Genomic DNA, 23877 nt, shown 5'->3' with positions numbered 1-23877 from the left:
CTCTCGATTGTGCATCTGTAGAAGTTTGTGAGTGCTTTTGGTGACAAGCCGAATTTCTTCAGCCTCCTGAGGTTGAAGAGGTGTTGCTGCGCCTTCTTCGCGATGCTGTCTGTGTGGGTGGACCAATTCAGTTTGTCTGTGATGTGTACGCCGAGGAACTTAAAACTTACTACCCTCTCCACTACTGTTCCATCGATGTGGATAGGGGGGTGTTCCCTCTGCTGTTTCCTGAAGTCCACAATCATCTCCTTAGTTTTGTTGACGTTGAGTGTGAGGTTATTTTCCTTACACCACACTCCGAGGGCCCTCACCTCCTCCCTGTAGGCCGTCTCGTCGTTGTTGGTAATCAAGCCTACCACTGTTGTGTCATCCGCAAACTTGATGATTGAGTTGGAGGCGTGCGTGGCCACGCAGTCGTGGGTGAACAGGGAGTACAGAAGAGGGCTCAGAACGCACCCTTGTGGGGCACCAGTGTTGAGGATCAGCGGGGTGGAGATGTTGTTGCCTACCCTCACCACCTGGGGGCGGCCCGTCAGGAAGTCCAGTACCCAGTTGCACAGGGCGGGGTCGAGACCCAGGGTCTCGAGCTTGATGACGAGGTTGGAGGGTACTATGGTGTTGAATGCCGAGCTGTAGTCGATGAACAGCATTCTCACATAGGTATTCCTCTTGTCCAGATGGGTTAGGGCAGTGTGCAGTGTGGTTGAGATTGCATCGTCTGTGGACCTATTTGGGCGGTAAGCAAATTGGAGTGGGTCTAGGGTGTCAGGTAGGTTGGAGGGGATATGGTCCTTGACTAGTCTCTCAAAGCACTTCATGATGACGGAAGTGAGTGCTACGGGGCGGTAGTCGTTTAGCTCAGTTACCTTAGCTTTCTTGGGAACAGGAACAATGGTGGCCCTCTTGAAGCATGTGGGAACAACAGACTGGGATAGGGATTGATTGAATTGACACGTCATCTTTTGTTTGCTTGTTTTTTTATATATATTTTTATTTAACTAGGCAAGTCTGTAAAGAACAAATTCTTATTTACAATGATGACCTACCCCGGCCAAACCCTAACCCGGACGACACTGGGCCAATCGTGCGCTGCCCTATGGGACTCCCAATCACGGCCGGTTGTGATACAGCCTGGAAACAAACCAGGGTCTGTAGTGATGCCTTTAGCACTGAGATGCAGTGCCTTAGACCGCTGTGCCACTCAGGAGTCCCAAGCATGTATTTTCTGTTAGTCCTGTCAACGTTGAGTGATCACACATGCCTCAGCACACATAGGTTGCTTTGCCTGCTTGCAAATGTGTGCTGAAAGTGGGGATGTTTCAGAGTGGTTAGGGTTATTTCTGATTAACTCATCATCACTAATACATTTTATTTTTCACAGATATCCACGGAACCACGACTGCAATATAGGCCTACTCTCAGATAAAAAAGGTGCTATCTACAAACTAACAGGATTCTTCCGCTGTCCCCATAGGATAAATCTTTTTGGTTCCAGGTAGAACCCCTTCTGTGTCTAGGTAGAACCCTTTTGGGATCCATTCCACAGAGTCTTCTACATGGAACCAAAAATACCTACCTGGAACCAAAAAGTTCTCTCCTTTGGTGATAGCCAAAGAACTCTGTTTAGCCTGTTAAGTTTACACCATTTGATTCTGTACTCAAACATCTGCCTGGTATTCAAGATAACATGCAACATAGCACCACCACCTTTGAAGGTTTTTGTCAACCTCTGCTCAGACTTAAATCGCAGTGCTCCAAGAACTTCCACCATGAGTGACTGTAGTATCCTCAAATGTGCAGAAAGGAGAAACAAGAGGCACCCCATACTCATTTCAGATCCCAAGGGGTCTTTATTTTCATACTCTATGCTCTCACTCTCATCACTATCTCCTTTGCCATCTTATCAAGTCTTTACTTGGAACTCCATCCATTTACATTACATTTACATCTAAGTCATTTAGCAGACGCTCTTATCCAGAGCGACTTACAAATTGGTGCATTCACCTTATGACATCCAGTGGAACAGCCACTTTACAATAGTGCATCTAAATCTTTTAAGGGGGGTGAGAAGGATTACTTTATCCTATCCTAGGTATTCCTTAAAGAGGTGGGGTTTCAGGTGTCTCCAGAAGGTGGTGATTGACTCCGCTGTCCTGGCGTCGTGAGGGAGTTTGTTCCACCATTGGGGGGCCAGAGCAGCGAACAGTTTTGACTGGGCTGAGCGGGAACTGTACTTCCTCAGTGGTAGGGAGGCGAGCAGGCCAGAGGTGGATGAACGCAGTGCCCTTGTTTGGGTGTAGGGCCTGATCAGAGCCTGGAGGTACTGAGGTGCCGTTCCCCTCACAGCTCCGTAGGCAAGCACCATGGTCTTGTAGCGGATGCGAGCTTCAACTGGAAGCCAGTGGAGGGAGCGGAGGAGCGGGGTGACGTGAGAGAACTTGGGAAGGTTGAACACCAGACGGGCTGCGGCGTTCTGGATGAGTTGTAGGGGTTTAATGGCACAGGCAGGGAGCCCAGCCAACAGCGAGTTGCAGTAATCCAGACGGGAGATGACAAGTGCCTAGATTAGGACCTGCGCCGCTTCCTGTGTGAGGCAGGGTCGTACTCTGCGGATGTTGTAGAGCATGAACCTACAGGAACGGGCCACCGCCTTGATGTTAGTTGAGAACGACAGGGTGTTGTCCAGGATCACGCCAAGGTTCTTAGCGCTCTGGGAGGAGGACACAATGGAGTTGTCAACCGTGATGGCGAGATCATGGAACGGGCAGTCCTTCCCCGGGAGGAAGAGCAGCTCCGTCTTGCCGAGGTTCAGCTTGAGGTGGTGATCCGTCATCCACACTGATATGTCTGCCAGACATGCAGAGATGCGATTCGCCACCTGGTCATCAGAAGGGGGAAAGGAGAAGATTAATTGTGTGTCGTCTGCATAGCAATGATAGGAGAGACCATGTGAGGTTATGACAGAGCCAAGTGACTTGGTGTATAGCGAGAATAGGAGAGGGCCTAGAACAGAGCCCTGGGGGACGCCAGTGGTGAGAGCGCGTGGTGAGGAGACAGATTCTCGCCACGCCACCTGGTAGGAGCGACCTGTCAGGTAGGACGCAATCCAAGCGTGGGCCGCGCCGGAGATGCCCAACTCGGAGAGGGTGGAGAGGAGGATCTGATGGTTCACAGTATCGAAGGCAGCCGATAGGTCTAGAAGGATGAGAGCAGAGGAGAGAGAGTTAGCTTTAGCAGTGCGGAGCGCCTCCGTGATACAGAGAAGAGCAGTCTCAGTTGAATGACTAGTCTTGAAACCTGACTGATTTGGATCAAGAAGGTCATTCTGAGAGAGATAGCGGGAGAGCTGGCCAAGGACGGCACACACACACACACATATATATAGCATCTTGCTTACATTTCTCACATTTTAGGTATCCAGCTGAGGCCTTGGATGGATCATGTTACACTGAGATGGCACAGGGGTATATATACAGTCATTTTTAGTGTGGTGGCAAAGTAGTTGAATAGGAGAAGAGGATGTGGTTACTTGTGGAGGGAGAACAGTGAGGGTGGTGGGTTGAGCACCTGCAGTGAAGCTGATTGGTTGCTCTGGCTCATCCCATCTTGACTAAAAGAAAGAGATTTAAAAATTAGTTCGACATTGCCATAGTTCAACAGCTGAAGCTGTCATTAACATACTCCCAGAGATAGCAATATATTCAGTATTCACTGAATTAAGTAGCCTACCATTCCCCATTTACAATTGTATTCATCAATTAAATAAGTGATACTATAGCACATTCAATTACATATTTGTAGACTATAGACTACTCCTGTATCTACATTGTACAATAACGTAATCATTGAATGAAATAGCATACCCATCCACATTTACAATTTAATTGATCAATTAGATAAATAATACTAGCAAGCACATACAGTTGTTACATTGTTGTAGAATAGGCTACTACTGTATCCACAATATATTATTATACCGTTGTGATATTGTCAGGCATGATTTTAGGTCTTTGATCGAAGTTGCATGTTTTCCTCGTTTCCCTTCAGTGAAAAGTAGTTATTTAATTTACAATTGAATTAATCCATGAAATAATACTAGCACATCAAATTACGTTATTGTACACTAGCCTACTCCGCTATCGACACAGTAAATTATATTGCCTACGTGCATTCGACAATATGTTATCAACAAAACAATCATTTCAAATCAACCAAATTTGCCTTAACACAGCACTACTCCTAAATATTTCCTAACTATATCACAACTTAAATACAGCCTACTTGGACATCTTGGTAATTATTTTCATCATCTCGAAAAGGGAAAGTATTTGGGGCAGACACTCGAAAATCGCTTCTGCCGCTTGTAAAAAAAACAAATGAATGTCTGTGTCGCTGCCGAGCTCTCAAATACCGTGCCAGTCTCTCATTCTATGACCGGTCACTGCAATCCGGATTTATTGGGATGTCCTTACCCTAAACACTAAACTTAACCAATTTACATGTGTACTTGATAGAGGTGTGGACATCCCAAGGAACCTGAATAGCACGGACCCTCTGGGAAAGTCTATGAACTGCTCTATTCGAAGGAAGGGACATCCCAAGGATCCCGAATAGTAACTATAAACTCCGAAGGCCATGGACACTCTTATTGGTTGTCTGATGTGGAACTGGTAACAACACAGTCTGTGATTGGCTAACAACATTTAGATCTGTATACAGTGAGATAAGATAACATACCATTCCATGAGGTGTTGAGGGAAAGCAGATGATCTATAGATTGGACATAATCATTTCTAGGCCTATAGCGATAACTGAAATACACAAACCGTAGGCTACACTATAGTTCAAGGTGGCTACTTCGAATTGTCTGCTAGCACGGGATTTTTTAAAACATTTAAAACATTTATTGGTTGCGATTTAATTCATATAAATATAACGAGGCACATTATGACTTCCATTAACACGCAATGCAGGCGTCACTCAGACGTTAGTAAGGCGTTGGTATATCATGTCATGTAAGTTAGATGCGTAACGCAGGAGTCACGCAGATGTTAGTAAGGTGTTGGTATCGTCATGTCAGGTGGTACGGTTGCCTAGGCTTATATATGTCCCTTATCACCCCCCATGCGAGTGTGTGTGTTTCACTGTCCAATCCAAGGCTCAAACATGATCTGAGCGCGTGATCTGAGGCTGTTTGGGCATCAACTTGGGAAAGCCTCAAGGGAGAGCGTACAGTGCATTATAAACAAAGAGCTGCATATATTGGCCAAAATATAACACATCCAATATTTTTTCCGGTGTGTGGAGAAAAGTGAGGCAGGGCATCCTACTATATACAGGAAATATTTTAAAAGTTCCAATACCATATTTACATGTGGAGGGATACTGGAGTGATGGAGGTAGATATGTATAGGGGTAAGGTGAGCAGGCAACAGGATATAAGATAAACAGAGTAGCCACAGCTTACATGTGAGTGGGTGTGTAGAGTCAGTATTAATGTATGTGCATATTATGTGTGAGCAGTGGCGGTTCTAGCTTGTATGGCTCCCTGGGTAAACACCCCCCCCTTCAGCACCAAAAAATATTTTTTTTAAAACACCATCCTGCACAAACTGACATTTTTATTCATTTTTAAAACTATCTAAATATATACAAAAATAATAATAAGAAAAATCAGAAAGCAGTAACAAAGACAAATAGAAACAAATTTGTGTTGATTTGGCACCTGAGCATCAATACATTACCCATCCCCCAACACTGTCAACCAAGAATCAAGACTAAACCAATTCACCTTGGTGGTGTGCAAACTGGTTTTACATTATTCTTAACGATTTCGCACAAACCAGAAAAAAATGCAACAATATGTCTGTGAAACTATATATTCACAGTATTATGAATGAATTGTGGTTTATTTGGTAGCGTTTCGTAGTGTGACTGATTTGACTAATTACATTAGCACTATACAAAGTTAGAGGTGTTCTGTTTGATAGATTCCCTCACTCCCCCTACCTCGGGCTTCCAGTGGGGAGACTTGAGGTCAACCTACCCCCGTTCCCTCCCCATCTCGTACTTCTGAGTGGGAGACCTTCCCAGGCAGTAGCCTGCCTAGCTCACAAACTAGAAGCAGGGCGCTCATTCCGGTCCCACACAGTGAGCGATAGAAAACCAATCGTGCAAATGTCACAGTTCTGATTTTTTTTGTAAGGGTGCCCCGTGCCACCCCCGGCAAGATGCCGCCCGGGGCGGCTGCCCATGTCGCCGATACCTAAATCCGCCACTGTGTGTGTTTGCAAATGATGGAGTGAGTGTTAGTGTAATGTGTTTGAGTGACAGTCTGTGTGAGTGTCTATGGCCCTGTGAGTGTGCGTAGAGACAGTACAAATACTGAAATAAATGTCAAAGATACAGAGTAAACATGCTTTGTTCAGTATATGTGTGTATCTGAGTGAGATAGAGAGGGGGGAGAGAAATGATGATTAGCAGCAGCACGTTCAGCAGTGCTGCAGACAATGGATCGTTGGGACCTCCACCAGCCCCACTACAGCAGGTCCCACTGTCTACCCCTCTTTCATCTGGTCCCAGTGGGATTCAACTCGCGCTCCTGAGGGAGTATGATGCCAAGGGTGCCAAGGGTTTCTACCCCAGCTGGAGCTCTACCTGGCGACCGTCCACCCGGCTCCTTCGGGGTGTGAGAGCGTGTCCGCCCTCGTCTCCTGCCTCTCAGGCAAAGCCCTGGAGTGGGCCAAAGCCGTATAAAGTGAGGGAGATGCGGCGTTGGACCATTACACAGAGTTCACCCGCCGCTGTGAACGTGTGTTCCACCTGAGGCAGGGGACGAGGAGCACTCAGGATTTCGCCTTGGACTTCCGGACCCTAGCCGCCAGCGGGGGATGGAACGACAGGGCACTACGTGGTGCCTGAGGACACAGTTTCTGATCGGGGTCCCCAGTTCACGTCCAGATCTGGAGAGCATTTATGGAACGTCTGGGGGTCTCGCTCAGCCTCACCTCAGGTTTTCACCCTGAGAGTAACGGCAGGTGGAGAGAGTAAACCAGGATGTGGGTAAGTTTCTGCAGTCATATTGCCAGGACCGTCCGGGGGAGTGGGCGGCGTTCATCCCCTGGGCAGAGATGGCCCAAAACTCACTCCGCCACTCCTCCACTAACCTCTCTCCTTTCCAGTGCGTACTGGGGTATCAGCCAGTTCTGGCACCGTGGCATCAGAGCCAGATTGAAGCCCCTGTGGTGGGTGAATGGTTAAAGCGCTCGGAGGAGACCTGGGACGCCGCCCATGTGCACCTACAATGGGCTGTGAGGCGGCAGAAAGCGATCACCAACCGCCACCGCAGCAAGGCCTCGGTGTTTGCACCGGGGGACCGGGTCTGGCTCTCGACCCGAAACCTGCCCCTCCGCCTGTTCTGCCGGAAGCTGGGTCCGCGGTTTGTGGGGCCAATTAAAGTCCTGAGGAGACTGAACGAGGTATGCAACAGGTTACAGCTTCTCCCAGATTATCGTATTAATCCCTCGTTCCATGTGTCTCTCCTCAGGCCGGTGGTGGCTGGTCCAGGATGCTGAGGTGCGGGAGGTTCCTTCGCCCCCTCTGGAAATCGATGGGGCCCCGGCGTATGCTGTTCAAGCCATCCTGGACTCAATATGTCGGTCGAGGAGCCTTCAGTACCTCGTGGAGTGGGAGGGGTACGGTCCGGACGAGAGATGCTGGGTGCCGGTGGAGGACGTCCTGGAACCTTCGTTGCTGCGGGATTTCCACCGTCTCCATCCGGATCGCTCTGTGCCTCGTCCTCCTGGTCGTACCCGAGGTCGGTGTCTGTCTTTGTCTTATCACACCTGGCTTCACTCAACCAATGACTTGTCTATTATTTAACTCTCTGTTCCCCATGTTGTGTTCGTGAGTGATTGTTTATTGTAATTCGGTCCGTGTTTGTGGGCTATCATTTATTGCCTTGTATATTTGTATTTTTCTGAGTAAAGTACTTTGATTACTCATATCTGCTGTCCTGCGCCTGACTCCCAACACCAGCTACACATAGGACCCTTACAGTGCTTCACAGTTGGGATGGTGTTCTTCGGCTTGCAAGCCTCCCCTTTTTCCTCCAAACATAACGATGGTCATTATGGCCAATCAATTCTATTTTTGTTTCATCAGACCAGAGGACATTTCTCCAAAAAGTACGATCTTTGTCCCTATGTGCAGTTGCTAACCGTAGTCTGGCTTTTTTTATGGCGGTTTTGGAGCGGTGGCTTCTTCCTTGCTGAGCGGCCTTTCAGGTTATGTGCATGTAGGTACTTTTGTACCTGTTTCCTCCAGCATCTTCACAAGGTCCTTTGCTGTTGTTCTGGGATTGATTTGCACTTTTAGCAACAAAATACGTTCATCTCTAGGAACGCATCTCCTTCTTGAGCGGTATGATGGCTGTGTGGTCCCCTGGTGTTTATACTTGCACACTATTGTTTGTACAGATGAACGTGGTACCTTCAGGCGTTTTGGAAATTGCTCCCAAGGATGAACCTGTGGAGGTGGAGGTCTTGGCTCATGTATTTAGATTTTCCCATGATGTCAAGCAAAGATGCACTGAGATTGAAGTTATTGCCTTGAAATACATTCACAAATACACCTCCAATTGACTCAAATTATGTAAATTAGAAGCTTCAAAAGCCATGACATAATTTTCTGGAATTTTCCAAGATGTTTAAAGGCACAGTGAATTTAGTCTATGTATACTTCTGACCCACTGGAATTGTGATACAGTGAAATTATCTGTTAACAATTGTTGGAAAAATTGCTTGTGTCATGCACAAAGTAGATGTCCTAACCAACTTGTCAAAACTATAGTTTGTTAACAAGAAGTTTGTGGAGTGGTTGAAAAATGAGTTTGACTCCAACCTAAGTGTTGACTCCAACCTAAGTGTATGTAAACTTCTGACTTCTGATACGATGGGTACGGGGCAATAGAAGATGAACACCAGGGGCTAATGACTTTGGAGATGGGGAACTGGCCGATAAGCGGGGGGAGAGTTTGTGGGATTCCACCTGGAGGGGCAGATCCCGGGTGGACCTTCTGCCCGAGATGATGCCGGGGTCCGGTGGTGATCGTCGATACCTGGAGGGTTTGTGGGATTCCACCTGGAGGGGCAGATCCTGAGTGGACCTTCTGCCCGAGATGATGCCGGGGCCCGGTGGTGATCCGCTTGTCGTCGATACCTGGAGGTGGTCTTGAGGAGGGCCTGCCGGGCTCTCCTCCAGGAATGACGACAGCTGCGGACAATCATCTGGGCAGAAGGTATGCTGACCTCTTCTTCCTGCCCAGGGAAGAGTAGGGGCTGATACCCCAGGGAACACTCAAAAGGTGACAGTGCACGAAAGGGTGTTGTGGGAATATTCGACTCCACACAAGCTGCTGGCTCCAGGTGGTGGGGTTGGCGGAGACCAGGCAGCGCAAAGTAGTCTCAAGGTCTTGGTTGACTCGCTCCGACTGGCTGTTGGACTAGGCGTGGAACCTGGAGGACAGGCTGGCCGACGACCTAATAAGGGGGCAGAACGCCTTCCAAAACTGGGACGAGAACTGAGGACCCAGGTCGGAGACCATATCAACAGGCAGTCCATGGATCCGGAAGAGATGCTGCACCATGAACTGGGCCGTCTGCTTGGCAGAGGGTAGCTTGGGGAGAAGAATAGTGGTCGGCCTTGGAAAATCGATCCACTACGGTCAGGATGGTAGTGTTGCCATCAGACGGAGGCCTGAGACCTGTGACAAAGTCCAGAGATGTGAGACCAGGGACAGTGAGGGACAGGCAGAGGTTGGAGTAGACCAGCCGGAGCTTGCCAAGGAGTCTTGTTCTGTGCACAGACCGTGCAAGAGGCGACAAATGCGGACACTTCAGGAACCATGGTAGGCCACCAAAAGCATTGTCGCACAAAAGCCAGGGTCTGCTGGGAGCCCGGGTGGCAGGCAAACCTGGAGGAATGGGCCACTCCAGGACATCCGGTTAACTGAACCCCCCCACTGGGGTTCGGCTGGGAACACTGTGCTTCCCGAATCTGCTTCCCTATTCCCCAGCTGAGTGCCGTCGCCAGGCACGAGGTGGGAAGGATGATCTCAGGTTCTGGGGCAGTAGTCAATGGGGCTATAGCGGCGTGACAGCACATCTGGCTTGACATTCATTCCCGGGCCGGTAGGAGAGGGAGAAGTTGAACTGGGTGAACAGTAGAGCCCACCTAGCCTGCCTGGAATTGAGGCACTTGGTGGTGCGGAGATATTCCAGGTTCTTGTGGTCGGTCCACACGATAAATGGATGTTCCGCCCCCTCCAGCCAGTGCCTCCAATCATCCAACTCCATCTTCACCACGAGAAGATTCCCCACATCATAGTTCCTCTCCGTGGCGTTGAGGCGGTGGGAGAAGGCGCAGGGATGCAACTTGAGGTCCAGGGCAGACTGCTGGGACAGAACAGCCCCCATTCCAACATCCGAAGCATCGGCCTCCACCACAAACCGGCGGGACAGGTCAGGATTAACCAAGATGGGAGCTATGGTGAAGCGGTGTTTGAGATCCATGTGAACGGAACCTTCGGAGAGGTGAGTGCAGACGTGGGGGGAAGCCAGGGTGCTGTAGCTCCGGATAAAGTGATGATAAAAGTTGGTGAAACCCAGGAACCACTGTACTCTGGACGTAGGCTGGGGCCAATCCACCACCGCTCTCACCTTCCCGGATCCATCTGTACGCTCCCTGCAGCAATGATGTAACCCAGGAAGGGGATGGGTGGAGCAGGAGAAGACAAGGATGTCATCGAGGTAGAAGATGATCCGGTTCAACATGTCATGGAGAACATCATTAACCAGAGCCTGGAACACAGCAGGGGCGTTGGTAAGGCCAAAGGGTATGACCAGGTACTCATAGTGGCCGCTGGCCGTGTTGAAGGCAGTCTTCCATTCGTCACCTTCCCGTATCCGCACCAGGTGTTAGGCGTCCAGCTTGTCCAGCTTGGAGAACACATTGGCCCCTTGGAGTGGCTCGAAGACCAAGAAGATGATAGGTAGTGGGTAGCAGTTCTTCGCCGTTATGTTATTGAGACCTCTGGAGTCGATGCACGGGAGTAGGGTTTTGTCCTTCTCCACAAAGAAGAAGGATGCATGAACCCAGCAGCTGGGGAGTCCTCTATGTAGGTCTCCATAGCCTTGGTCTACAGATCTGACATAGAGTACACTTGTCCCCGGGGCGAAGTGGTGCCGGGGAGAAGATCAATCCCGCAGTCATATGGTTGGTGCGGCGGAAGCGAAGTGGCCCGGGCCTTACTGAACACTTCCCGGAGGTCCTGGTACTCCGCAGGAATGGCAGAGAGGTTCGGGGCTACTTCCGAAGCCCCAGGAAGACGTCCCAGGACAGGCTGTAATCACTTCCAGGCAATGGGTGTGGCAGAACAGGCTCCAGCACATGATGGCACCGGCAGACCAGTCAATGAGGGGATTGTGTCGCTGGAGCCAGGAGAATCCCAATATCAGAGGAACCTGAGGAGACTTAATGAGCAGGAACTGGATCGTCTCGCTGTGGTTCCCTGACACATGTAGGTTGATGGGGGTGGTATTGTGGGTGCACCGGCCTATAGAGCGCCCATCCAGTGCTCTAACATCCATGGGAATGGAGAGGGGCTGAGTGGGGTTATCCAGCTCGGAAACCAGGGTAGCGTCCATAAAGTTCTCATTGGCCCCAGAGTCGATGAGGACCCGGAAAGATTTTGACTGGTTCCCCCACAGCAACATGGCATGAAAAGGGATGCGAGTAAGGGGAGGGAAAAAGTTATCCGTATGGCCCAACAGAGTACTTGCTCCTACCGGCGAGCCTGGTCTTTTAGTGGACAGGTAGAGGCGAAATGACCAGTAGTCCCGCAATACAAGCAGCTCTTAGTGTGAAGCCTGCATAGTTGTTCAGCTGGAGACAGCCTAGCTCTGCCTAGTTGCATGGGCTCGGGAAGAGGTGAATCGGCAGACTTCGGAGACTCTCGGGGGAACTCTGGTTGCCTCTGGTTCTCTCGGCAACGAAGCCGTCTGGGACTTCTGGGATAACTCGGAGGCAAGGTGGAATCCTTGGACGGGCGAGTGAAATCGAATCTCCTCTCCTTCCTTCCCGTATTCAACCATCGATCCGAATGATCAAGGCGATGAGCGAGTCGAGATCCATCGGTAGTTCCCGGCCAGCAAGCTTGTCCTTTACTTCCTCCGAAACTCTGTGCAGGAACATGTCGAACAATGCTTCCGGGTTCCAGGCATTCTCAACTGCCAACGTGCGGATATCCACTGATATCCACTGTGTAGTCTGCCACCCTTCCGGGCAGCCTCTCTCCCAGACAATGGAGCATCAAAAACCTTCTTTACCTCTGCCACAAACTCCTCCAGACTGGAGCATACAGCCAACTGTTGTTCCCATACTGCCGTAGCCAAGGCGAGAGCCCTCCCGGACATCTGCGTGATGAGGTACGCCATCTTAGAGTGGTCCGAGGGGAAGGAGGAGGACTGCAGCTCAATGATGAGTGAACACTGAGCGAGAAACGCCCGACAGGTGCCCGACTCTCCATCAAAGCGCTCCAGGTGAGGTAAATGGTGTTCCCAGGAAACCGGGGTGACGGCGCTGCTAACAGCCGGGTTACTGAGGGGCTGGTGGGCTACATAGTAGACAACCCACATAATTGCTCCAGCAATGTGTTTAATGCTTGGTTGTGAAGTTCGGCCAAGTTATGGAACCCTTCCAGAAGGCCACGAAGCAACTCCTTGTGCCTTCCAATGGTGGCTCCTTGGGAAGAGAGGGCGTTGCGGAGCTGGTCTGAGTCTGCTGAGTTAATCATGGCCAGTTTGTGCAATCACGTTTCAGGTATGACCCAGATGCAGACAGTGTCGAAGAAATAAAAGTGTATTTCTAAAACAGGGGCAGGCAAACGACAGGTCAAAGGCAGGCAGGGGTCAATAATCCAGTAAGGTGGGCAGGCAGGCTCAGGGCAGGCATAACGGTCAAAATCGGGAAGGACTAGAAAACAGGAGCAAGAAACAGGCAGGGGAACAAACACTGGTAGGTTTCACGAACAAAACGAACTGGCAACAGACAAACAGTGAACACAGGTATAAATCACAGGGGATAATGGGGAAGATGGGCGACACCTGGAGGGGGTGGAGACAAGCACAAAGACAGGTGAAACCGATCAGGGTGTGCCAATGACAGACACATACCTTTTGAACAATATAATATGTTATTGTCGCCTTATTGCCTCTATTCATACTTACATTTTTGCATTTAACTTTTTTTTAAGACTACCAAGCTGTCCTCAATTGGAGAACCTTTGTCTGGGACAATGTCTTCAGGGTTATGGAGTGGTGTGTTCATAAAAGTTTTTGAATATTTTAACGTGATTTAATGATTAAGCAAAACTTTACCATTTAGAGAGGAGTTAAACATTTTCATTATCCAACTGTCAAATTTTGATGTTTCAGATTGATGACCAATTAATTAATGTCCCACTTCAATATGAAGAGACAGAGGAACAAACATGACTTTTCTACCACTTTTAGTAGATTTGACTGTTAAAGATATTTTATTGTGTGTTACTATTAGCTCATGTCCTGCATTCTAACATTATGCCAATCGTTATTTTTGTAAAACACTGTTAATGCTGACAGTAAGTGTCATGAAAACTCAGGAGGTTGATGTGTTGCGGGCTCTTTGGAAAGTCCCGAAATATACCCCTGAGCCATGTTGGAGAACGACGCAAAGTGTTGTGGGCGCTGTGCTTTGGCAAAGTGGGTGGGGTTATACCCTGCCTGGTTGGCCCTGCCCGGGGTTATTGTCAGACAGGGCCACAGTGTCCCCCAACCCACCCCTGTCTCAGTCTCCAGTATCTATGCTGCAATAATCCATGTGCTGGGGGGGCTAGGGTCAGTCTGTTATGTCTTGTGTAATTCTCCTGTCTTATCTGGTGTCCTGTGTGACTTTAAGTATGCTCCCTTTAACTCCCCCTCCATAGGACCTGAGCCCAAGGATGATGCCTCAGGACTACCTGGTCGTGCTGCTCCAATTTCAACTGTTCTGCCTGCGGCTAGGGAACCCTGACCTGTTCACCAGACGTGCTACCCTGTCCCGGACCTGCTGTTTTCGTCTCTCTCTCTCTCTCTCTCTCTCTCTCTCTACAGCACCTGCTGTCTCAGCCTCTGAATGCTTGTCTATGAAAAGCCAACTGACATTTTACTCCTGAGATACTGGCCTGTTGCACCCTCTACAACCACTGATTATTGGTAGATCCTCATCAAGGACCTCTGAGGACAGAATGCGATCTGTAGCGTAGTAACCCTCTTGAAGGGTCATGTGATTGGTCAGATCTGCAGTGAAGAGAATCAGCGCATTACAACTTTATCAACACCTGCACAGGATCTGAACATCTGTACATCTGAACATCACACCTGCGGGACAGGTACAGGATGGCAACAACAACTGCCCGAGTTAAACCAGGAACGCACAATCCCTACATCAGTGCTCAGACTGTCCGAAATAGGCTGAGAGAGGCTGGACTGAGGGCTTGTAGGCCTGTTGTCTGGTTAGGACCTGCCTTACATCACCAGCAACAATGTCGCCTATGGGCACAAACCCACCATCGCTGAACAAGACAGGACTGGCAAAAAGTCCTGTCTTTTGTCTAACCAGGGGTGATGGTCGGTCCGATTCACGTTTATCGTCGAAGGAATGAGGGTTATACCGAGGCCTGTACTCTGGAGCGGGATCGATTTGGAGGTGGAGGGTCCATCATGGTCTGGGGCAGTGTGCCACAGCATCATTGGACTGAGCTTGTCATTGCAGGAAATGTCAACACTGTGCGTTACAGGGAAGACATCCTCCTCCCTCATGTGGTACCCTTCTTGCAGGCTCATCCTGACATGACCCTCCAGCATGACAATGCCACCAGCCATACTGCTTGTTCTGTGCATGATTTCCTACAAGACAGGAATGTCAGTGTTATGCCATGGACAGCAAAGAGCCCGGATCTCAATCCCATTGAGCATGTCTGGGACCTGTTGTTTCGGAGGGTGAGGGCTAGGGCCATTACCCCCAGAAATGTCTGGGAACTTGCAGGTGCCTTGGTGGAAGAGTGGGGTATCATCTCACAGCAAGAACTGGCAACTATGGTGCAGTCCATGAGGAGGAGATGCACTGCAGTACTTAATACAGCTGGTGGCCACACCAGATACTGACTGTTACTTTTGATTTTGACCTTGTTCAGGGACACATTATTCCATTTCTGTTAGTCACATGTCTGTGGAACTACTTCAGTTTATGTCTCAGATGTTGAATCTTGTTATGTTGCTACAAATACTTACATGTTAAGTTTGCTAAAATAAACGCAGTTGACAGTGAGAGGACGTTAATTATTTTGCAGAGTTTAGAAATGTTATGAACAATGTTTTCAATATCCCACTTTATCCCCTACAATAACTTGTTACAGTGCACTCTTAGAAAAGCTGAACTATTTTGGAACCCTTTTTTTCTAAGGGTGTAGTTTAATAGCCAGGTTATGATGAGGTCTTCTTAACCATGACCAGTAGGCTACATAATATAGTGGTCAGAATTATGACCAGCTGGTTCTATAGAGGTCACAATTATGACCAACTTGTCATTTGGTGTCCAGAAAAAGACGGCATATTCTGGTCAGTAGAAAGACGTAAAATAAATACTTTTTTCTATCAGTTTAAAACCAGACTAAGACAATCATGTTTTGAACATTCAGTGTATGTCTGTAAAATGGTAACATAAAAATAATAATATATATACTCAAATATACTACTGATGATGACAATTATTATTGTACTTCACATTCATTTAAAAAATAATCTAATATAATAGACAAGATCAGGGATTTACTGCTTGTAACACATACAATCAAAGTTTATCTGTCGCGTACACATATGACCAGATACCACAGCAGGTGCAGCGAAATGCTTGTGTTTCTAGCTCCAACAGTGCAGTTATACAACATCAATAAAATAACATACCAACTCGCAAATAATGCAGAAAGATCAAAACAAGAAAGAAATGCAACCCCTATACAGTAAACACCAAATTAAGTTGCTGCGGTATTTTTGAAGGGTCACACTGCTCTGCTAAAATTGCATTGGCCAATACAGTACCATAATACCGAATACAAATACAGTATTCAAACCCCTTGGCTTTTTCAACATTTTGTTACGTTACAGCCTTATTCTAAAATTGATTAAATTGTTTTTATTCCTCATCAATCTACACACAATACCCAATGATGAGGAAGCAAAAACAGGTTTTTAGAAATGTTTGCAAATGTTTTTTGTTTTTTTTAATATCACATTTACATAAGTATTCAGACCCTTTACTCAGTACTTTGTTGAAGCACCTTTGGCAGCGATTACAGCCTTGAGTCTTCTTGGGTATGACGCTACAAACTTAGCACACCTGTATTTGTTGAGTTTCTTCCATTCTTCTCTGCAGGTCCTCTCAAGCTCTGTCAGGTTGAATCGTGAATGTTGCTGTACAGCTAATTTCAGGTCTCTCCAAAGATGTTCGATCGGGTTCAAATCCGGGCTATGGCTGGGCCACTCAAGGACATTCAGAGACTCCTGTGTTGTCTTGGCTGTGTGCTTAGGGTTGTTGTCCTGTTGGAAGGTGAACCTTCGCCCCAGTCTAAGGGAGCAGGTTTCGTCAAGGATCTCTCTGTACTTTGCTTCGTTCATCTTTCCCCTGATCCTGAAAAACATCCCCATAGCATGATGCTGCCACCACCGTACTTCACTGCAGGGATGGTGCCAGGTTTCCTCCAGACAAGACACTTGGCATTCAGGCCAAAGTGTTCAATATTAGTTTCATCAGACCATAGAATCTTGTTTCTCATTGTCTGAGAGTGTTTAGGTGCCTTTTGGCAAACTCCAAGCAGGCTGTCATGTGCCTTTTACTGAGGAGTGGTTTCCGTCTGGCCACTCTACCATAAAGGCCTGATTGGTGGTGTGATTCAGGGATGGTTGTCCTTCTGGAAGGCTCTCCCCCCTCCACATAGGAAATGTTGAGCTCTGTCAGAGTGACCATTGGGTTCTTGGTCACCTCTGTGACCAAGGCCCTTCTCCCCCGATTGCTCAGTTTGGCCAGGCGGCCAGCTGTAGGAAGAGTCTTGGTGGTTCCAAACATCTTCCACTTAAGAATGATTGAGGCCACTGTGTTCTTGGGGACCTTCAATGCTGCAGACATTTTTTGGTACCCTTCCCCAGATCTCTGCCTCAACACAATCCTGTCTCGGAGCTCTACAGACAATTCCTTTGACCTCATGGCTTGGTTTTTGCTCTGGCATGCACTGTAAACGGTGGGACTGTGAAGACAGAAGCTGGAGATGAGAAGCAAGTACAGGAAGTGAACATTTTAATGAAACATGGACAGAAACAGAATACAGACAGCGTCTGGACAGGGGAAAACAAAACCGACAATAATGCTGACACGGGGATGAAACAAAGGAAAGCGCAGATGTGCGTAATGATGGTGACAGGATTGTGTAATGAAGGGCAGCCTGGTGCCCTCAGGGCCAGAGAGGGGAAGCAGGAGCAGGCGTGACAGGGACCTTGTATATACAGGTGTGTCTAATGCCTGCTAAACATTATGTTTCTTTCATTTGATGACATTGTGAAAGATGTCTTCTGTGATCACACGTTTGATAACACATAGGATAGGGTTTTAATGGGTAGAGCAAGTGTATTGCCAATGTGAAAACAGTGTAAGGTACTATAACTTCTTCCATTTACTGTAGCATACTACATTCAAAGGGCAATTTTAAAACAGGGTCCTGAATTTCTTTGCTATTGTATTAACTGGTTGTTAAAATAACTAAATTGAGAAGATATCATTGTTGTGTTTTGGTGATTAAGCCAATGTACTCATTATATTTGACAGTACACTTACAGGACCTTCAGAAGGTATTCATTCATTTACGTACAGTACCAGTAAAACATTTGGACATACCTACTCATTCAAGGGTTTTTCTTTATTTTTACTAGTTTCTACATTGTAGAATAATAGTTAAGACATCAAAACTATGAAATAACACATATGGAGTCATGTAGTAACCAAAAAAGTGTTAAAAACATCTAAATATATTTCATATATGAGATTCTTCTAAATAGCCTGTCAGGCCCTGATCTGTTTCACCTGTCTTTGTGATTGTCTCAACCTCCTCCAGGTGTCGCTTATTTTCGCCAGTGTATTTATCCTTGTGTTTCCTGTCTCTCTGTGCCAGTTCGTCTTGTATGTTTCCAAGTCAACCAGCATTTTTCCAGTTCTCCTACTTTTTCTAGTCCTCCCGGTTTTGACCCTTGCCTATTTCTGGACTTTACTTGCCTGCCTGACCATTCTGCCTACCTTGATTACGAGCCTGTCTGCCACTCTGTACCTCCTGGACTCTGATCTGGTTTTGACCTTTTGCCTGTCCAGGACCATTCTCTTGCCTACCCCTTTGGATTAATAAACATTGTAAAACTCCAACCATCTGCCTCCTGTGTCTGCATTTGGGTCTCACCTTGTGCCTTGATAAGCCACCCATTACCTTGATGACAGCTTTGCAAAATCTTGTCATTCTCTCAACCAATTTCACATGGAATGCTTTTCCAAAAGTCTTGAAAGAGTTCCCACGTATGCTGAGCACTTGTTGGCTGCTTTTCCTTTACTCTGCGGTACAACTCATCCCAAACAATCTCAATTGGGTTGAAGTCAGGTGATTGTGGATGCCAGGTTATCTGATGCAGTACTCCATCACTCTCCTTCTTGGTTAAATAGCCCTTACACAGCCTAGAGGTGTGTTGGGTCATTGTCCTGTTGACAAACAAATGATAGTTAAGCGCAAACCAGATGGGATGGCGTATCACTGCAGAATGCTGTGGTAGCCATGCTGGTTAAGTGTTTCTTGAATTCTAAATAAATCACTGACAGTGTCACCAGCAAAGCATCCCCACACCTCCTCCTCCGTGCTTCATGGTGGGAACCACACTCGGAGATCATCTGTTCACCTACTCTGCATCTAACAAAGACACTGTGGTTGGAACTAAGAATCTCAAATTTGGACTCATCAGACCAAATGACAGATTTCCACCGGTCTAATGTCCATTGCTCGTGTTTCTTGGCCCAAGTAAGTCTCTTCTTATCATTACTGTCCTTTACTAGTGGTTTATTTGCAGCAATTTGTCCATGAAGGCCTGATTCCTGCTGTGTCCTCTGAACAGTTGATGGTGAAATGTGTCTGTTATTTGAACTCTGTGAAGCATTTATTTGGGGTGCAATCTGAGGTGCAAGTTAACTCTAATGAACTTATCCTCTGCAGCAGTGATAATTCTGGGTCTTCCTTTCTTGTGGCGGTCCTCATGAGAGCCAGTTTCAACATGGCGCTTGATGGTTTTTGCGACAGGTTTTTGCCATAAAGGGGACTTGTTTTTTTAGCAAGTAGGGCTATCTTCTGTATACCAACCCTACCTTGTCACAACACAACTGATTGACTGACGCGTTACAAAGGAAAGAAATTCCACAAATTAACTTTTTAACAAGGCACAAGCTGTCAAAGGCAAAGGGTGGCTACTTTGAAGAATATAAAAAATATTTCGATAATTTTTTATTTTATTATTTTGGTTACTGCATGATTCCATATGTGTTATTTCATCGTTTTGATGTCTTCACTATTATTTTACAATGGTGAAAATAGTAAAAATAAAGAAAAACTCTTGAATGAGTAGGTGTTTCCAAACTTTTGACTGGTTCTGTAAGTATTCACACCCCTGAGTCAATACTTTGTTGAAGCACCTGTGGCAGTGATTACAGCTGTGCGTCTTTCTAGGTAAGTCTCTAAGAGCTTTGCACACCTGGATTGTACAATATTTTCCCGTTATTCTTATAAAATATCTTCAAGCTCCGTCAAGTTGGTTGTTGATCATTGCTAGACATCCATTTTCACGTCTTGGCACAGATTTTCAAGCCAATTTAAGTCAAAACTGTAACTAGGCCACTCAGGAACATTCAATGTCATCTTGGTAAGCAACTCCAGTGTATATTTGGCCTTGTGTGTTAGGATATTGTCCTGCTGAGTGGTGAATTCATCTCTGTGTCTATTGCAGACTGAACCAGGTTTTCCTTTAAGATTTGTGCTGTACTTAGCTCTATTCCGTTTCATTCATCCTAAAAAAAACTACCTAGTCCAAGCATGTTTTGCAATATTTTTATTCTGTACATGCTTCTATCTTTTCACTCTGTCAATTAGGTTAGTATTGTGGAGTAACTACAATGTTGTTGATCCATCCTCAGCATTCTATCACAGCCACTAAACTCTCTAACTGTTTTAAAGTCACCATTGGCCTGTATCTTTGCAGTGACTGGGTGTATTAATACACCATCCAAAGTGTAATTAATAACTTCACCATGCTCAAAGGGATATTCATATTTTTTTTACCCCCATCTACCAATAGGTGCCCTTCATTGCGAGGCATTGGAAACCCTCCCTGGTCTTTGTGTTTGAATCTGTGTTTGAAATTGACTGCTCGACTGATATACCTTACAGATGCAGTAACTGTATGTGTGGGGTACAGAGATGAGGTAGTCATTCAAAAATCATCTTAAACACTATTGCATACAGAGTGAGTCCATGCAACTTATCTGACTTTTACTCCTGAACTTATTTAGGCTTGCCATAATAAAGGGGTTGAATACTTATTGACTCATAACATTCCAGCTTTTCATTTTGAAATAATTTGTAAAAATGTCTAAAAACAAAATTCCACTTTGACATTATATGTGTAAGCCAGTATTGTGTGTAGGCCACTGACACATATCAATTGAATCCATTTTCAATTCAGGCTGTGAATACTTTCTGAAGGCACTGTATATTTTTGATCAATGGTTGTGTGGTGAAAGATGACTACAAACACAATTAATGCACAATAAAAGGTTTTGAACGTATGACTGTCTGTATGACTGTCTACGTTTTAACTGTTAACAGTTTTGAGTTTTGTATTAAGAGCTTTGAACATTCCCCACATACTTGTGAAAATAGTACCAAAGCAATTTAAAAAATTGTATTTACATTGTAAAAGATGTCTTCAATAATGACATGTTTGATCACACATGGGATAGAAATTATGTAAATGTCATTGCCTACTGTGAAAACAGTTTAATGTACTTTAATTTACAGTGTTGTAGCATACTACATTCAAAGGTCAATTTTGAAATGTATCTTAACCTTGCTATTGGATGAACTGGTTGTTAAAATAACTAAATTGAGAATATATTGTATCAGTATGTTGTTTTGAGAATGAAACCAATGTACTCATTATAGTTCACAGTACACGTATAATGAACAAAAAATATAAATGCAACATATAAAGTATTGGTCTCATGTTTAAGGAACATAAATAAAAGATCCCAGGAATGTTTGTCAAATTTTGTGCACAAATTTGTTTACATTCCTGTTAGTGAGCATTTCTCTTTTGCCAAGATAATACAGGTGTGGCATATCAAGAAGCTGATTAAACGGCATGATCCTTACACAGATGCACCTTGTGCTGCGGACAATAAATGACCACTCTAAAATATGCAGTTTGGTCACATGACCCAATGCTATACAGTGGGACAAAAAAGTATTTAGTCAGCCACCAATTGTGCAAGTTCTCCCACTTAAAAAGATGAGAGAGGCCTGTAATTTTCATCATAGGTACACTTCAACTATGACAGACAAAGTGAGAGAGAAAAAAATCCAGAAAATCACATTGTTGGATTTTTAATGAATTTATTTGCAAATTATGGTGGGAAATAAGTATTTGGTCAATAACAAAAGTTTATCTCAATACTTTGTTATATACCCTTTGTTGGCAATGACAGAGGTAATCACAAGGTTTTCACACACTGTTGCTGGTATTTTGGCCCATTCCTCCATGCAGATCTTCTCTAGAGCAGTGATGTTTTGGGGCTGTTGCTGGGCAACATGGACTTTCAACTCCCTCCAAAGATTTTCTATGCAGTTGAGATCTGGAGACTGGCTAGGCCACTGAAATGCCTTGAAATGCTTCTTACGAAGCCACTCCTTCGTTGCCCGGGCGGTGTGTTTGGGATCATTGTCATGCTGAAAGACCCAGCCACGTTTCATCTTCAATGCCCTTGCTGATGGAAGGAGGTTTTCACTCAAAATCTCACGATACATGGCCCCATTCATTCTTTCCTTTACACGGATCAGTCGTCCTGGTCCCTTTGCAGAAAAACAGCTCCAAAGCATGATGTTTCCACCCCCATGCTTCACAGTAGGTATGGTGTTCTTTGGATGCAACTCAGCATTCTTTGTCCTCCAAACACGACGAGTTGAGTTTTTACCAAAAAGTTATATTTTGGTTTCATCTGACCATATGACATTCTCCCAATCTTCTTCTGGATCATCCAAATTCTCTCTAGCAAACTTCAGACAGGCCTGGACATGTACTGGCTTAAGCAGGGGGACACATCTGGCACTGCAGGATTTGAGTCCCTGGCGGCGTAGTGTGTTACTGATGGTAGGCTTTGTTACTTTGGTCCCAGCTCTCTGCAGGTCATTCACTAGGTCCCCCCCGTGTGGTTCTGGGATTTTTGCTCACCGTTCTTGTGATCATTTTGACCCCACGGGGTGAGATTTTGCGTGGAGCCCCAGATCGAGGGAGATTATCAGTGGTCTTGTATGTCTTCCATTTCCTAATAATTGCTCCCACAGTTGATTTCTTCAAACCAAGCTGCTTACCTATTGCAGATTCAGTCTTCCCAGTCTGGTGCAGGTCTACAATTTTGTTTCTGGTGTCCTTTGACAGCTCTTTGATCTTGGCCATAGTGGAGTTTGGAGTGTGACTGTTTGAGGTTGTGGACAGTTGTCTTTTATACTGATAACAAGTTCAAACAGGTGCCATTAATTCAAGTAACGAGTGGAGGACAGAGGAGCCTCTTAAAGAAGAAGTTACAGGTCTGTGAGAGCCAGAAATCTTGCTTGTTTGTAGGTGACCAAATACTTATTTTCCACCATAATTTGCAAATAAAATCATAAAAAATCCTACAATGTGATTTTCTGGATTTTCTTCTCTCATTTTGGCTGTCATAGTTGAAGTGTACCTATGATGAAAATTACAGGCCTCTCTCATCTTTTTAAGAGGGAGAACTGGCACAATTGGTGGCTGACTAAATACTTTTTTGCCCCATTGTATATGTCTGAAGTTTTGAGGGAGGGTACAATTGGCATGCTGACTGCACGAATGTCCACCAGACCTGTTTGCCAGAGAATTTAATGTTCCTTTCTCTACCATAAGAATTTGGCTGTACTTCCAACCGGCCTCACAACCACAGACCACATGTAAACTACACCAGCCCAGTACTTCCACATCCAGCTTCTTCACCTATGGGATCACCTGTGACCAGCCACCTGGTCAGCTGATGAAACTGAGCAGTATTTCTGTCTGTAATAAAGCCCTTTTGTGAGGAAAAACTAATTCTGATTGGCTGGGCCTGGCTCCCCAGTGGGTGGGCCTGACTCCCAAGTGGGTGGGCCTATGCCCTCCCAGGCCCACACATGGCTGCGCCCCTGCCCAATCATGTGAAATCCATAGATTAGGACCAAATGAATTTATTTAAATTGGCTGATTTCCTTAACTGAACTGTAACTCAGTAAAATCGTTGAAATTGTTACATGATACAATTATATTTTTGTTCAGTGTACATTTTGGGTCAATGGCTGTGTGGTGAAAGATGTCTACAAACAAAATGAATGCACAATGAAAGGTTTTGAATGTAAGACTGGCTGTATTACAGGTGTTACCAGTTTGGAGTTAAGAGTTT

At 46.0% G+C, this 23877-nt stretch overlaps 1 protein-coding gene across 1 annotated transcript in view; it reads right to left on the bottom strand.

Annotated features, from left to right (window-relative positions):
• Positions 1-23877, bottom strand: part of LOC115111991 (dematin) — a 294338-nt gene that overhangs the window by 176972 nt on the left and 93489 nt on the right. The gene's annotated exons all lie outside the window — the stretch shown is intronic.

Source organism: Oncorhynchus nerka, linkage group LG27 (assembly GCF_034236695.1).
Source record: "Oncorhynchus nerka isolate Pitt River linkage group LG27, Oner_Uvic_2.0, whole genome shotgun sequence".
Classification (NCBI taxonomy): Eukaryota; Metazoa; Chordata; class Actinopteri; order Salmoniformes; family Salmonidae; genus Oncorhynchus; species Oncorhynchus nerka.
This window is presented reverse-complemented; position numbering and strand designations above follow the sequence as displayed.